We start from the raw sequence: 16267 nt of genomic DNA on the forward strand, positions 1-16267 counted from the left end.
TTTACATTATGTTTGTAGGTGAATGGACGGACAGGTGTTTGTTTACATGATGTTTGTAGGTGAATGGACGGACAAGTGTTTGTTTACATGATGTTTGTAGGTGAATGGACGGACAGGTGATTGTTTACATGATGTTTGTAGGTGAATGGACGGACAGGTGTTTGTTTACATGATGTTTGTAGGTGAATGGATGGACAGGTGTTTGTTTACATAATGTTTGTAGGTAAATGGACAAACAGGTGTTTGTTTACATGATGTTTGTAGGTGAATGGACGGACAGGTGTTTGTTTACATGATGTTTGTAGGTGAATGGAGAGACAGGTGTTTGTTTGCATGATGTTTGTAGGTGAATGGACGGACAGGTGTTTGTTTACATGATGTTTGTAGGTGAATAGATAGACAGGTGTTTGATTACATGATGTTTGTAGGTGAATGGACGGACAGGTGTTTGTTTACATGATGTTTGTAGGTGAATAGATAGACAGGTGTTTGATTACATGATGTTTGTAGGTGAATGGACAGACAGGTGTTTTTTTACGTGATGTTTGTAGGTGAATAGATAGACAGGTGTTTGATTACATGATGTTTGTAGGTGAATGGGCACATGCCGACGTGTGAATGGGCATGAAACTCCAGCAGGAGGTATCAGCTAACCGTTAGGATATACATTTTCGTGCACCTGGCGACGCATCTATAGCTAGCCTGAATAGCGGCTAACAGTTAGCATATGTGCTCAGTCAAACACTGGCAGCGGCGACGCTCACATTTGGCAGCACAAGCGACGACCACGCACGCCGTCGCCGTGTCACCGCGGCGTCCTTCCTGTAGCATATGCAGCGTTGCCATGGGGGGGCTAAGGGGGGCCAGGTCCCTGCAGAGCAACAAGCTGCCAAAACAACATCCACACCGAGGATTAGACGCCAGGATCATGCTGCTATGCTCCTCTTGGCACCAATGCCTGTGAAATTTCACTCTCACACACACACACACACACACACACACACACACACACACACACACACACACACACACACACACACACACACACACACACACACACACACACACACACACACACACACACACACACACACACACACACACACACACACACACACACACAGGGAGTCACATGCTGTCAGCATGGAGCTACACGTTCCCAAACACATGTCGAGTCTCCTAGCCCCGCCCCCTCCAAACAACAACAACACTTGTTGCCTTCCTGGCTTCTTCCTCCTCCCTCGCTTCTTCCTATTTGGCAAACAGAAACCGTCTCCATTCAGGTCCAGCAACCAAGTGTTCCTCGGACCTGACATGACACCTTTTTCATCACCACCGATCACTGATACTGTACTGATAGCCATGTTCATGTATGTCCACGCTTTTCAAAATAAAAGGGCACCACAAAAAAATGGGATAGTAAAAAATATCAATGTAATCATTGGAGTATCGACTACTCCCTGTACAGACACACTCCATTCACATAAAAACACCATGTAAACACTTGTCGGTCCATTCACATAAAAACATCATGCAAACACTTGTCGGTCCATTGACATTAAAAACATCATGTAGACAATTGTCGTCCATTCACATAAAAACATGTAAACATGTATCGATCCATTCACATCAAAACATCATGTAAACACTTGTCGGTCCATACACATAAAAACATGTAAAAACTGGTTGGTCCATACACATAAAAACATCATGTAGACACTTGTCGGTCCATTCACATAAAAACATGTAAACATGTATCGATCCATTCACATCAAAACATCATGTAAACACTTGTCGGTCCATTCACATAAAAACATGTAAACATGTATCGATCCATTCACATAAAAACATTATGTAAACACTTGTCGGTCCATTCACATAAAAACCTCATGTAAACACTTGTCAGTCCACTCACATAAAAAACATAATGTAAACACTTCTCGGTCCATTCACATAAAAAACATCATGTAAACACTTGTCGTAACATACACATAAAAACATCATGTAGACACTTGTCGGTCCATTCACATAAAAAACAAAATGTAAAAACTTGATGGTCCATTCACATTAAAACATGTAAACATGTTTCAGTCCATTCACATAAAAATATAATGTAAACACTTGTCAGTCCATTCACATAAAAAACATCATGTAAACACTGTCGGTCCATTCACATAAAAACATTATGTAAACACTTGTCGGTCCATACACATAAAAACATCATGTAAACACTTGACGGTCCATACACATAAAACATGTAAACACTTGTCGGTCCATACACATAAAAACATAATTTAAAGACTTGTCGGTCCATTCACATAAAAACATCATGTAAACACATGTCAGTCCATTCACATAAAAACATAATGTAAACACTTGTCGGTCCATTCACATAAAACCATCATGTAAACACTTGTCGGCCCATTCACATAAAAATATATTGTAAACACTTGTCGGTCCATTTACATAAAACATCATGTAAACACTTGTCGGTCCATTTACATAAAACATCATGTAAACACTTGTCGGTCCATTCACATAAAAACATGTAAACACTTTTCGGAACATGCACATAAAAACATAATGTAAACACTTGTCGGTCCATTTACATAAAACATCATGTAAACACTTGTCGGTCCATTCACATAAAACATAATTTAAACACTTCTCAGTCCATTCACATAAAAAACATAATGTAAACACTTCTCTGTCCATTCACATAAAAACATCATGTCAACACTGGACGGTCCATTCACATAAAAACATAATGTAAACACTTGTCGGTCCATTCACATAAAAACATCATGTAAACACTTGTCGGTCCATTTACATAAAACATAATGTAAACACTTGACGGGCCATTCACAAAAAAACATCATCCAAACACTTGTATGTCCATTTACCTACAAACATTTTGTAAACATGTGCCTGTCAAAACACCTACAGACATGATGCAAACACGTGTCCGTCCATTCACATAAAAACATAAGATTTTGTGATAATAAAAAATATTGACGTAATCATTGTAAACACATGGCTGTCCATTTAAATGAAAACATAATCTACACAAAGACTTGTTTGTCCATGTATCTACAAACATCATGTAAAAATGTGTCTGTTGATTCCCATAAAAACATCATGCAAACATGTCTGTCCATTTACACAAAAACATCATGTACACAAACACTTGTTTGTTTATTTATCTACCATTATCATGCTAACACTTGTTTGTCCATCTACCTACAAACATCATGTAAACATTTGTCTGTCCATTCACCTACGAACATCATGTAAACAAACACCTGTCTGTCCATTCACATAAAAACCAGCAACATTCAAAAAGGCAGTTTAGTGCCTTTTTTGAATTCATTAGTAGCGCAGTACTTTATCAGTACCGGTATACCGCACAACCCTAGTCAGAGATCCAGACTTTTGTCCCGGTCACTCATAGTGGACTCGGACCACACCTCAGAGTCCTGTTGAGGTTTGGACTTGGGAGAGGTCGCGAGGATGAGAGGTTGTGTGAGGGCGCCATTGTGCGTGTGAGCGTGTGATGTGTGTCCTCTCTGGCACTTGTCACGGAAGGCTGCATGGAGGCTCGCCAAGCCTCAGGTGACTAACACTGAGACGACGGTCACGCCGCCGACAAGAATGTGTTGTGGGATACTCAGCAAGTCTGAAAACAACCAGGAAGTACCGGACCAGCATGCAACCAGACAGCCTGGTAAATACAACACTTACAAAAAGTGTACAAGGGTGTGCCTATACCGGTCCGATAGAAATCATACATGTTTTATTTAGTAGTGTGGGATTTTTTTTTGTGGCGACAACTAGTGGTCACAATAATTCATTAATAGTTGAATGATGCGGACACGTTTGTTACTGGATACTTTCTCATACGCTTCTGCCTTGTAGACTTTGTATGTGTAAGTAATATGCAAGTATAGTTGTTTGATGCTTGTTTATGTTGAACTTTGTGTTGTTTTATTGTTCAATGATTATTACCTATGTCTAGATTGTGTGCTATTGTGTGCTTAGCTGTTGTGTAGCCGCTAGCGACTAGTGGCCTAAAGCCGAGCATGTTTACCTTTTGCAAATTACTTCATTAAAATAGAAGAGAAGACCAACCTTGTGTCCATGCACTTACAAACATCATGCAAACATGTGTCTGTCCATTCACATAAGAACATCATGGAAACAAACACCTGTCTGTCCATGTACCTACAAACATCATGTACACAAACACGTGTCTGTCCATTCACATAAAAACATGAGATTTTGTGATAGTAAAAAAATGTCGATATAATCATTGAAAAGACCAACCTTGTGCGCTAGGTGAGGAAGGGGAAGAAGACAAAAAAGTAAGAGTAAAAGAACAACGAGAAGAAGAAGAAAGAGGAGAAGCAGGAGAAAAATAACAATAAGAAAGACAAGAAATAAAAAGAAAAAAGAAGGAGAAGGATAAGAAGGAGATGAAGAAGAAGAAAAAGAAGAAGAAGAAGAAGGAGAAAAAAGAAAAGGAAAAAGAAAATGAAGGAGAAGAAGAAAAAGAAAAAGGAATAGAAGGAGATGGAGGAGAAGAAAAAATGGGAAGAAGAAGATAAAGGAGACCGAGAAAAAAAATGGAAAGAAGAAGAAGAAGAAAAATGGGAAGAAGAAGGAGAAAAATGAGAAGAAGAAGAAGAAAAAGAAAAATGGGAAAAAGAAGAAGGAGGAGGAAGAGAATAATGGGGAGAAGAACAACGTGAAGAAAAAAAGGAGAAGAAGAAGAAAAAAAGGAGAAGAAGGAAATATAGAAAGAAGAAGGACGAGGAAAAGGAGAAGAATTGGAAGAAGAAGAAGAAATAGAAGGAAAAGATGAAAAAGAAGAATAAATAGGAGGAGAAAAAGAAAGGAAGAGGAGGAAAAAAGGAGATGAAGAAGAAGGAGGAGGACAAGAAGAAGAAATAAGGAAAAAAAGGAGGAGGAGGAGAAGAAAAAGAAGGAGAAGGAGAAGAAAGACAAAGAAGAATAAAAAGAAGAAGTAGAAAAAGAAAAAGAAAAAGAAGGAAGAGAAGAAGAAGAAAGACAAGAAGAAGAAGAAATAGAAGGAAAAGAAGAAAAAGAAGACGGAGAAGGAGGAGAAAAAAGAAGCAGGATAAGGATAAGAAGGAGATGAAGAAGAAGAAAAAGAAAAAGAAGGTGAGGAAGGAAGATAATGAAAAGGAGAAGGAGAACAAGGAGAAAAAGTAGAAGAAGTAGAAGAACAAGAAGGACAAGAAGAAAAATAAATAGAAAGAAAAGAAGAAGGACAAGAAGGAGATAAAGAAGAAGAAGAACAAAAAGGAGAAGTAGAAAAAGAAGAAGAAGAAGACAGAAGGAAAAAAAGAAAAAGAAGAAGATAAAAAAGGAGATGATAAAAAGGACATCTAAACTAGTACACAACAAGCATGTGTGTGTGTGTGTGTGTGTGTGTGTGTGTAACCAGACTGTGACCAACAAGGCTATGCAAGATGGTGGCCAGTTAGCGCACGTCCAACACCAGCCACTTTTGACTCGGCCGCCATCTTTGAAACTCTGCAAGCGTCTCTGCGTCCTCCTGCTGTTGCTAGGAGACTGCCTCACCTTGCTCAAGGCGTCAGCTCCTGACCTCTGACCTCCATGCTGGGGGCGGGGGAGGGGCTTCCTCTGCCTTGTCCTACCACAACACTCCTAATAATCATTACCAAAATATCATTTATGACTTAATTTCACGTCCATAAGAATATTAATATACTAGCATGATAATCCACCAATCAACACACTGCACTGTGTGTAGCTCCGCCCACGCAGGTACCAAAAAAGTACTTCCTCACTAAACCTGAACGGCTTTCTAGGAAATATTTTAGCCTTCACTCAAGGAGGCAGTAAACAGGCCATGTTTACGGCCGTGAGAGGCCACGCCCACATACCTGCCGGGCGTGGCGTTTTTAACGAGCCTGCATACAGACTTTCAGGCTCCCGTTGGCGCCTCTCCATGTTTGGCAGCGCCAACCAGGCGTTATCTCGCCGGGCTGCAGGTCCATTTCTGTTGCCATGGTAACCGCCACGCCACACCAGTCCGACGAGACCACAACAACTAGGGGTGTGGGAAAAAATCGATTCAAATTCGAATCGCGATTCTCACGTTGTGCGATTCAGAATCGATTCTCATTTTAAAAAAATCGATTTATTTTTTATTTATTTATTTAAAACAAATTTACTTGAATTTTTATTTTTTTAAATTAATCAATCCAGCAAAACAATACACAGCAATAAATGGTTATACTTGTACCATAACAATGCAATCCAATTCCAAAACCAAACCCGACCCAGCAACACTCAGAACTGCAATAAACAGAGCAATTGAGAGGAGACACAAACACGACACAGAACAAACCAAAAGTAGTGAAACAAAAATGAATATTATCAACAACAGTATCAATATTAGTTACAATTTCAACATAGCAGTGATTAAAAATCCCTCATTGAAATTATCATTAGACATTTATAAAAAGGACAATAGTGTCACAGTGGCTTACACTTGCATCGCATCTCATAAGCTTGACAACACACTGTGTCCAATATTTTCACAAAGATAAAATAAGTCATATTTTTGGTTCATTTAATAGTTAAAACAAATTTACATTATTGCAATCAGTTGATAAAACATTGTCCTTTACAATTATAAAAGCTTTTTACAAAAATCTACTACTCTGCTTGCATGTCAGCAGACTGGGGTAGATCCTGCTGAAATCCTATGTATTGAATGAATAGAGAATCGATTTGAATCGGGAAAATATCGTTTTTGAATCGAGAATCGCGTTGAATGGGAAAAAAATCGATTTTGAATCTAATTGAGACCCCAAGAATCGATATTGAATCGAATCGTGGGACACCCAAAGATTCGCAGCCCTAACAACAACACAATAAGTCATAAAAACAAAATAATGATGTTTCTAGAAACAGTCCACATGGCGCCTCAAATATTACGACTTCGCAATATCGCACGCTTTTTTAAGCACATTCCACACATTTTGGGCCAAAATTAAGTGTTCATTTAAGTTTTATATTCATTTATTTTTTGTTGATGCAACCTGAAAACACTAATAATCATTTGAAGTCATTAAAATTATTGATTAAATTGAAATGACCATTTGAAATAAAAATTATAAAACATTTTTAGTCGTAACCAAAATAAAAAAAAATTATTTTTTTTGGTAAATATTTGTATTTTATTGACAAAAATCCCTCAAAATATTTATCAGTCAATTGAAAGAATATTGTGTAGAACAATATTAATTTTTAACCAATCCCAGTCTCGCAATAGAACAATTGAGAAGACATAATAAAACAACACACAAAAAAGAATAATATCAACAACAGTTTCACCAATAATAATAATAATAATAATAATAATAACAACATTAATATAAGGGAATAAAAACATTAAACAATAACAAACAAAAAAAAATCAGTTTTTTGTTTTGATTATCAGTCATATTTACCAGTCCAATAAAAGAACACTATATAGAAATAATGTAAATTTGTGTATAAAATTGAACAAAATTAATAAATACAAATAAAATATTTATTTTTAAATACATTATCTTTGTTTGCAAATCCATTTCTTCTTTGGTCACATAAAAAAAGATATGCAGTATATTCCTTGACAATGGGGTGATGATAAATACGTTCATATTGCGCGTTGAAGGTGACAATGCTAACAACATGGCGGCAGTCAAGTTGACAAACTTTTTTAGCAGAACAACTTTTTGATTCTTCATCTACAGCGATTTCATAGGGCGAGGCGTAGCCGTACCGAGGCGCCGCATGATGCTAACAAGACAGCTATCAGATGTTGCTAGCAATGCTAAGTGGAGATGAACTCTGTGGAAGTACTTCATCTTCAGCGCCACATGACACGCAATGCTAACAGCACAAAATTGCTAATGATCGTAGCTGCGACTGTCAAGTTCACCAAGTTTTTGCAGAACAACACACGCCCGTGGTTTTAGCACGTCCAGGGTGTGATAAGGGTATTTCCAGGTAGTGGATGTGTTTCAGTGGCCGGGTGACAACCACAGCAATGAGGCTTGCATTGTAAAGGTGACAACATCAATCAATCAATCAATCAATGTTTATTTATATAGCCCTAAATCACAAGTGTCTCAAAGGGCTGTACAAGCCACAACGACATCCTCGGTACAGAGCCCACATACGGGCAAGGAAAACTCACCCCAGTGGGACGTCAATGTGAATGACTATGAGAAACCTTGGAGAGGACCGCATATGTGGGTAACCCCCACCCCCCCACCCCTGTAGGGGAGACCGAAAGCAATGGATGTCGAGTGGGTCTGACATAATATTGTGAAAGTCCAACACATCAGCGAAAGTCCAGTCCCTGGTGGGGCCAGCAGGAACCATCCCGAGCGGAGACGGGTCAGCAGCGTAGAGATGTCCCCATCCGATGAACAGGCTAGCGGTCCACCCCGGAGCAGAGTAGAAAAGAAAAGAAAAGAAACGGCAGATCAACTGGTCTAAAAAGGGAGTCTATTTAAAGGCTAGAGTATACAAATGAGTTTTAAGATGAGACTTAAATGCTTCTACTGAGGTAGCATCTCTAACTTTTACAGGGAGGGCATTCCATAGTATTGGAGCCCGAATAGAAAACGCTCTATAGCCCGCAGACTTTTTTTGGGCTCTGGGAATCACTAATAAGCCAGAGTTCTTTGAACGCAGATTTCTTGCCGGGACATATGGTACAATACAATCGGCAAGATAGGCAGGATCTTGACCGTGTAGTATTTTATACGTAAGTAGTAAAACCTTAAAGTCGCATCTTAGGTGCACAGGAAGCCAGTGCAAGTGAGCCAGTATAGGCGTAATATGATCAAACTTTCTTGTTTTTGTCAAAAGTCTAGCAGCCGCATTTTGTACCATCTGTAATCTTTTAATGCTAGACATAGGGAGGCCCGAAAATAAAACGTTACAGTAATCGAGACGAGATGTAACGAACGCATGGATAATGATCTCAGCATCGCTTGTGGACAAAATGGAACGAATTTTAGCGATATTACGGAGATGAAAGAAGGCCGTTTTAGTAACACTCTTAATGTGTGACTCAAACGAGAGAGTTGGGTCGAATATAATACCCAGATTCTTTACCGAGTCGCCTTGTTTAATTGTTTGGTTGTCAAATGTTAGGGTGGTATTATTAAATAGATGTCGGTGTTGAGCAGGACCGATAATCAGCATTTCCGTTTTCTTAGCGTTGAGTTGCAAAAAGTTAGCGGACATCCATTGTTTAATTTCATTAAGACACGCCTCCAGCTGACTACAATCCGGCGTGTTGGTGAACTTTAGGGGCATGTAGAGTTGGGTGTCATCAGCATAACAGTGAAAGCTAACACCGTATTTGCGTATGATGTCACCTAGCGGCAGCATGTAAATACTAAAGAGTGCAGGGCCAAGAACCGAACCCTGGGGAACTCCGCACGTTACCTTAACATAGTCCGAGGTCACATTGTTATGGGAGACACACTGCATCCTGTCAGTAAGATAAGAATTAAACCAAGACAAGGCTAAGTCTGACATCCCAATACGCGTTTTGATACGCTCTAATAAAATATTATGATCAACAGTATCGAAAGCGGCGCTAAGATCAAGAAGCAGCAACATAGATGACGCATCAGAATCCATCGTTAGCAATAGATCATTAGTCATTTTTGCGAGGGCTGTCTCCGTAGAGTGATTTGCCCTGAAACCGGATTGAAAAGGTTCACAGAGATTGTTAGACGCTAAGTGTTCATTTAGCTGCTGTGCGACAATTTTTTCGAGAATTTTCGAGATAAACGGAAGGTGGGACACCGGCCGGTAGTTTACCATGAGGTTAGGATCGAGGTTAGGTCTTTTGAGTAGAGGATGAATAACCGCTTTTTTGAATGCTAGGGGAACAGTACCAGAGGGAAGTGATAAGTGTATAATATTTAATACTGATGGACCTAATAAAACAAAAAGCTCCTTGATAAGTTTCCCAGGAATTGGGTCAAGTAAACATGTTATTTGTTTTGTCCCATTTACACATTTTAACAATTCCTCCAATGTTATTTCATCAAAGAGAGAGAAACTATTTTGGAGGGCAATGTCCGTCATATATACAGTCGTATTTGTGTTATTAGAACCAAGTTGTAGCTGAGATGCATTGTCTTTAATCTCTTTTCTAATGACTTCAATTTTCTTATTAAATAAATTCATAAAGTCATCTGCTGAGTGGGTGGAGCTACTGGGAGGAGTCCCTTGTTGGGTTAGCGATGATACTGTACTAAACAAAAATTTAGGTTCATTTTTGTTGAGGTGGATGAGATTTGAGTAATATTTAGCTTTAGCTGAGGTAAAAATGCGTTTATAAGTTATTAAACTATCACTCCATGCTTGATGGAAAACCTCAAGTTTAGTCGCACGCCATTTGCATTCCAGCTTTCTACATGATAATTTCTGGGCTTTAGTTTCTTCTGTAAACCATGGGGTACGCCTTTTAGGGGCCCTTTTTAGCTTTAGCGGTGCTACACTATCAATGGTGTCGCGCAGGGCGTCGTTAAAGCTGTTAGTGAGGTTATCAATAGAGCCCACATAATTTGGGAATGGTGCCATTACCGAAGGCAGTAGGTCAGTAAGAGTCGTCGTTGTGGCAGCATTAATGTTGCGGCTGCTATAGTAGTTATTATTATTATTATTAGTTTGTTGACAATGAGTCAGAACTTCGAATTTTATAAGGTAATGATCGGACATTACTTTAGTGTACGGGAGTATCGTAACTTTAGAGGTGGTGACACCCCTGACAAGCACTAGATCTATCATATTACCGTTGCGATGCGTGGGTTCATTTATTATTTGTGTAAGACCACAGCTATCAATTATAGTCTGGAGCGCCACGCATGGAGGGTCCGATGGGGTATTCATATGGATGTTAAAGTCTCCCATTATAATTACATTGTCGGCGTGCGTCACTAGATCAGCAACGAACTCTGAAAATTCATTGATAAAGTCCGAATAGGGCCCTGGGGGCCGGTAGATGACAGCCAGGTGCAGAGGCAGCGGTGTGACAAACTTCACAGTAAGCACCTCAAACGAGTTATATTTATTATTTAGGTCCGAGGTAAGTTTAAAGTTTTTGTTGTACATTAGTGCAACACCCCCACCCCTTTTAATGGGACGGGCAATATGCGTTCCCGTATAGCCAGGAGGAGACGCCTCACCCAGCGCAAAAAATTCATCTGGTTTGAGCCAGGTCTCGGCTAGACCAACGACATCAAGATTGTTGTCTCTAATGACTTCATTAACTAATAACGTTTTGGAAGACAATGACCTTATATTTAAAAAGCCCATATTATAGGTAGTGGGCTGTTTTGAGGAGTTTTTGTTGAAAGTATCCGTAGTAGCAATATTAATAATGTTACGTTTCTTATGCGTAGTGCACTTTAAATAATTTCGACCATATCTAGGAATTGATATGACAGGAATTTTTAGATTGTTTGCCACCTCAGTAAAATGCATGTCCACCTCTGACGCAGAAAAAACATTATGTGAGTTGTATATTATTCTAAGAGAATTGCTATGTGTGCAGGGATTATCCAGCCTGGCGCTGGCTAGTTCTATCTTAACAGACTCCTTATTAGCGCTTCTTTGTGGATTAGCATTTAGCTTTTTCGTTAGCCCCGCTAACAACAACGCATTTAGCTTTGTTGTTAGCCCCGCCCGACACCCCCGCTTCTGCTTCCGAGCGCATCGCTTACGTCTCTTTCGTTGACGGTCTCCGCTGGTAGTGGACGCCGCTGCTTCAAAGGCCACTGCTGGATGTAGCTCGCGAAGAATTCCCAAGCTAGCGAGTAGGTCCACCGTACACGCATCTTTCAGCCCAAAATGGCCCGATCTCTCCACATCCAGAATCGTAAGTCGGTCGTAAGTGATCACGGAGTGAACACGCTGTGAGCCAGCCATGAAATTGACTGAATTGAGGGGTATTTTTGCCAAATCGGTCTACACTTCCAGGAGCGCTCGCAAGAAGCCGCTGCCTTGAAGCGCCGCCATCTTGACTGTTAGTCACAAAACAATTGAACCATGAAAATATTCCATTTAAAAATAATTGTCCGACTTCGCAGAAATGTGTTTACGTCCGAGCTGGAACCGATTAACCAGGATGACGCAACACCAACAGACGCGTGCCTTCCAAACCGGTACATCAAGAAGTTAGCAATCAAAAGGTGACCGAGTTCATCGCAGCCTCATCTTGCATTCCTGACTCAAATTCGGCCATTGCTACTGTAAAACATGTAAAAAAAACATTTGAATCATACAGAAAATAAATTAATATATTCATATTTATTAGACGCCGTTATTGTTCTTGAGTTTTGGTCAAATACAAAGTCGACACGCACAATCAAATATGACATTTTTGTATTTTTTTAGTAAGTCTCTCCAGTCTTAAAGGGTTTTTTTAGCACTTACATGCATTTTTAGTCGTTGGTTTCCATCCATCTTCTTCTGCTTATCTGAAGTCGGGTCACGGGGGCAGCAGCCTAAGCAGAGAAGCCCACACTTCCTTCTCCCCACCTACTTCGTCTGGCTCCTCCCCGGGGATCCCGAGGCATTCCCAGGCCATCTGGGAGACATAGTCTCTCCACCGTGTCCTGGGTGTTCCCCGTGGTCTCCTACCGGTCGGACGCCCCCTAAACACCTCCCCAGAGAAACGTTCGGGTGGCATCATGACCAGATGCCCGAACCACCTCATCTGGCTCCTTCTAGATGTGGAGGAGCAGCGGCTTTACTCTGAGCTCCTCACGAATGACAGAGCTTCTCACCCTATCTCTAAGGGAGAGTCCCGCCACCTGGCGGAGGAAACTCACTTTAACCACTTGTACCCGTGGTCTTGTCCTTTCGGTCATAACCCAAAGTTCATGACTATACGTGAGAACAGGGACGTACATCGACGGATAAATTGAGAGCTTTGACTTTCGGCTTAGCTCCTTCTTCACCACGATGGATCGATACAGTGTCCGCATCACTGCAGACGCCGCCCTGATCTGCCTGTCGATCTCACAATCCACTCTGTTCCCACTTGTGAACAAGACCCCAAGGTACTTAAACTCCTCCACTTGGGGTAAAATCTCCTCCCCAACCCAGAGATGGCAATCTACCCTTTTCCGGGCGAGTACCATGGACTCGGACTTGGAAGTGCTGATTCCTATCCCAGTCGCTTCACACTCTGCTGCGAACCGATCTAGTGAGAGCTGAAGAGCCTGGTCAGATGAAGCCAGCAGAACCACATCATCCGCAAAAAGCAGAGACCTAATCCTGCAACCACCAAACCGGATCCCCTCAACGCCCTGACTGCGCCTAGAATTCTGTCCATAAAAGTTCTAAACAGAATCGGTGACAAAGCGCAGCCCTGGCAAAGTCCAACCCTCACTGGAAACAGGTCCGACGTACTGCCGGTAATGCAGACCAAGCGTTGACACTGATCATCGCCATTATCAGGCGGTCCGATACCCCATACTCTCTGGGCACTCTCCACAGGACCTCCAGAGGGACACGGTCGAATGCCTTCTCAGAGTCCACAAAACACATATAGACTGGTTGGGCAAACTCCCATGCACCCTCAAGGATCCTGCTGAGAGTATAGAGTTGGTCCACAGTTCCATGACCAGGATGAAAACCACACTGCTCCTCCTGAATCTGAGGTTCGACTATCTGACGTAGCATCCTCTCCAGTACACCTGAAGGCTGAGGGGTGTGATCCACTGATAATTGGAACACACCATCCAATTGCCCTTTTTAGATAATAATAAATAATAATAATGGATTAGATTTTATATTGCGCTTTTCTATTATTAAATACTCAAAGTGCTCACAGAGGGGATGGGGAAACCTTCTTTCATTCACACCTGGTGGTGGTAAGCTACATTTGTAGCCACAGCTGCCCTAGGGTAGACTGACGGAAGCGAGCCTGCCAGTTTGCGCCTCAGGCCCCTCCGACCAGCACCTATCACTCATTCATCATTCATTCACCAGTGTGAGCGGCACCGGGGACAAGGGTGAAGTGTCCTGCCCAAGGACACAACGGCAGCGATTTGGATGTCGAGAGGCAGGGAGCGAACCTGCAACCCTCAGGTTTCTGGCACGGCCGCTCTACCCACTACGCCATGCCGTCCCTAGATAGAAGAACCACCACCTCAGTCTGCCAATCTAGAGGTACCGCCCCCGATGTCCATGCAATGATGCAGAGTCTTGTCAACCACGACAGCCCCACAGCACCCAGAGCCTTAAGGAACCTTGGGCGGATCTCATCCACCCCTGGGGCCCTGCCACCAAGGAGCTTCTAAACTACCTCTGCAACCTCAGACCCAGAAATAGGAGAGCCCACCACGGAGTGCCAAGGCACTGCTTCCTCATCGGAAGACGTGTAGGTGGGATCGAGGAGGTCTTCAAAAGTATTCTTATCACCGATCCACAACATCCCCAGTCGACGTCAGCACCACACTGTCCCCACCATACACGGTGTTGACAGTGCACTGCTTTCCTCTCCTGAGGAGGCAGATGGTGGTCTAGAATCGCTTCAAAGCCGTCCGGAAGTCGTTGTCCATGGCTCCTCCGAACTCCTCCCATTTTTTGCCTCTGCAACCGCCAAAGCCGCACACCGCTTGGCCTGTCGGTACCTATCAGCTGCCTCCAGAGTCCCATGAGCCAAAAGGACCCGATATGACTCCTTCTTCAGCTTGACAGCATTCCTCACCGCTGGTGTCCACCAGCGAGTTCTGGGATTACCGCCACGGCAGGCACTGACCACCTTGCGGAAACATCGGCTGCCTTGACAATAGAGGCACGGAACATGGTCCACTCAGACTCAATATCCAGCACCTCCCTCGTAACATGTTCGAAGAACTCTCTCTGACGGGAGATTCTGCTAGACATTCCCAGCAGACCCTCACTATGCGTTTGGGCCTGCCAAGTCTGTCCGGCATCCTCCCCCACCATCAAAGTCGACTCACCAACAGGTGGTGATCAGTTGAAAGCTCCGCCCCTCTCTTCACCCGAGTGTCCAAAACATGAGACCGCAAATCCGATGATACAACCACAAAGTCGATCATCGAACTGCGACCTAGGGTGTCCTGATGGCAAGTGCACATATGGACACCCTTATATTTGAACATGGTGTTTGTAATGGACCATCTGTGACGAGCACAAAAGTACAATAACAAAACACCACTCTGGTTCTAATCAGGGTGGCCGTTTCTCCCAATCACGCCTCTCCAGGTCTTACTGTCGTTGCCAACATGAGCATTGAAGTCACCCAGTAGAACAAGGGAATCACCAGAGGGAGCACTCTCCAGTACTCCCTCTAAGGAATCCAAAAAGGGTGGGTACTCTGAACTGCCGTTTGGTGCGGAAGCACAAATAACGGTCAAGGCCTGTCCCCCCACCCGGAGCGGTGGGACGCTACCCTTTCGTCTACAGTGTTGAACTCTAACATGCAGGTTCTGAGCCGCGGGGCAACAAGTATTGCCAGCCCCGCCCGTCGCCGCTCAATGCTGGCAATGGCAGAGTGGAAAAGAGTCCAGCCCCTATTGAGAGGACTGGTTCCAGAGCCCTTGCTGTACGTCAAAGTGAGACCGACTCGATCCAGCTGGAATACAGCTCAGGCTCCTTCCCCCCCAGCGAGGTGACGTTCCACATCCCAAGAGCTAGCTTTTGTAGCCAAGGATCGGACCGCCAAGGGCCCCGTCTTTGGCTGCCGCTCAGCTCAGAGAGCACCCGACTTCTATGCCCCCTCCTATGGGTAGTGAGCCCATCGGAGGGGGGGACCCACGTTCTCGCGGAAGAAAAATGGGCTGCATGGTCGAGTTGCCAGAAGAAAGCCATCACTCCAAATTACTTTGTTCCAGAACTTTTGAGGCTTGTCTCTGTGCTGTTTGGCGTAATGTAAGCGGGATACTATGTGACATTTGCACAGAAATGGCTTTCTTCTGGCGACTCCACCATGCAGCCCATTTTTCTTCAAGTGCCTCCTTATTGTGCATCTTGAAACAGCCACACCACAATTTTTCAGAGAGTCCTTTATTTGGGACGGCGTGGCGTAGTGGGTAGAGCAACCGTGCCAGAAACCTGAGGGTTGCAGGTTCGCTCCCCGCCTCTTACCATCCAAAAAATCGCTGCCGTTGTGTCCTTGGGCAGGACACTTCACCCTTTGCCCCCGGTGCCGCTCACACCGGTG

The sequence above is a fragment of the Entelurus aequoreus genome, linkage group LG06 (assembly GCF_033978785.1).
Source record: "Entelurus aequoreus isolate RoL-2023_Sb linkage group LG06, RoL_Eaeq_v1.1, whole genome shotgun sequence".
Lineage (NCBI taxonomy): Eukaryota > Metazoa > Chordata > Actinopteri > Syngnathiformes > Syngnathidae > Entelurus > Entelurus aequoreus.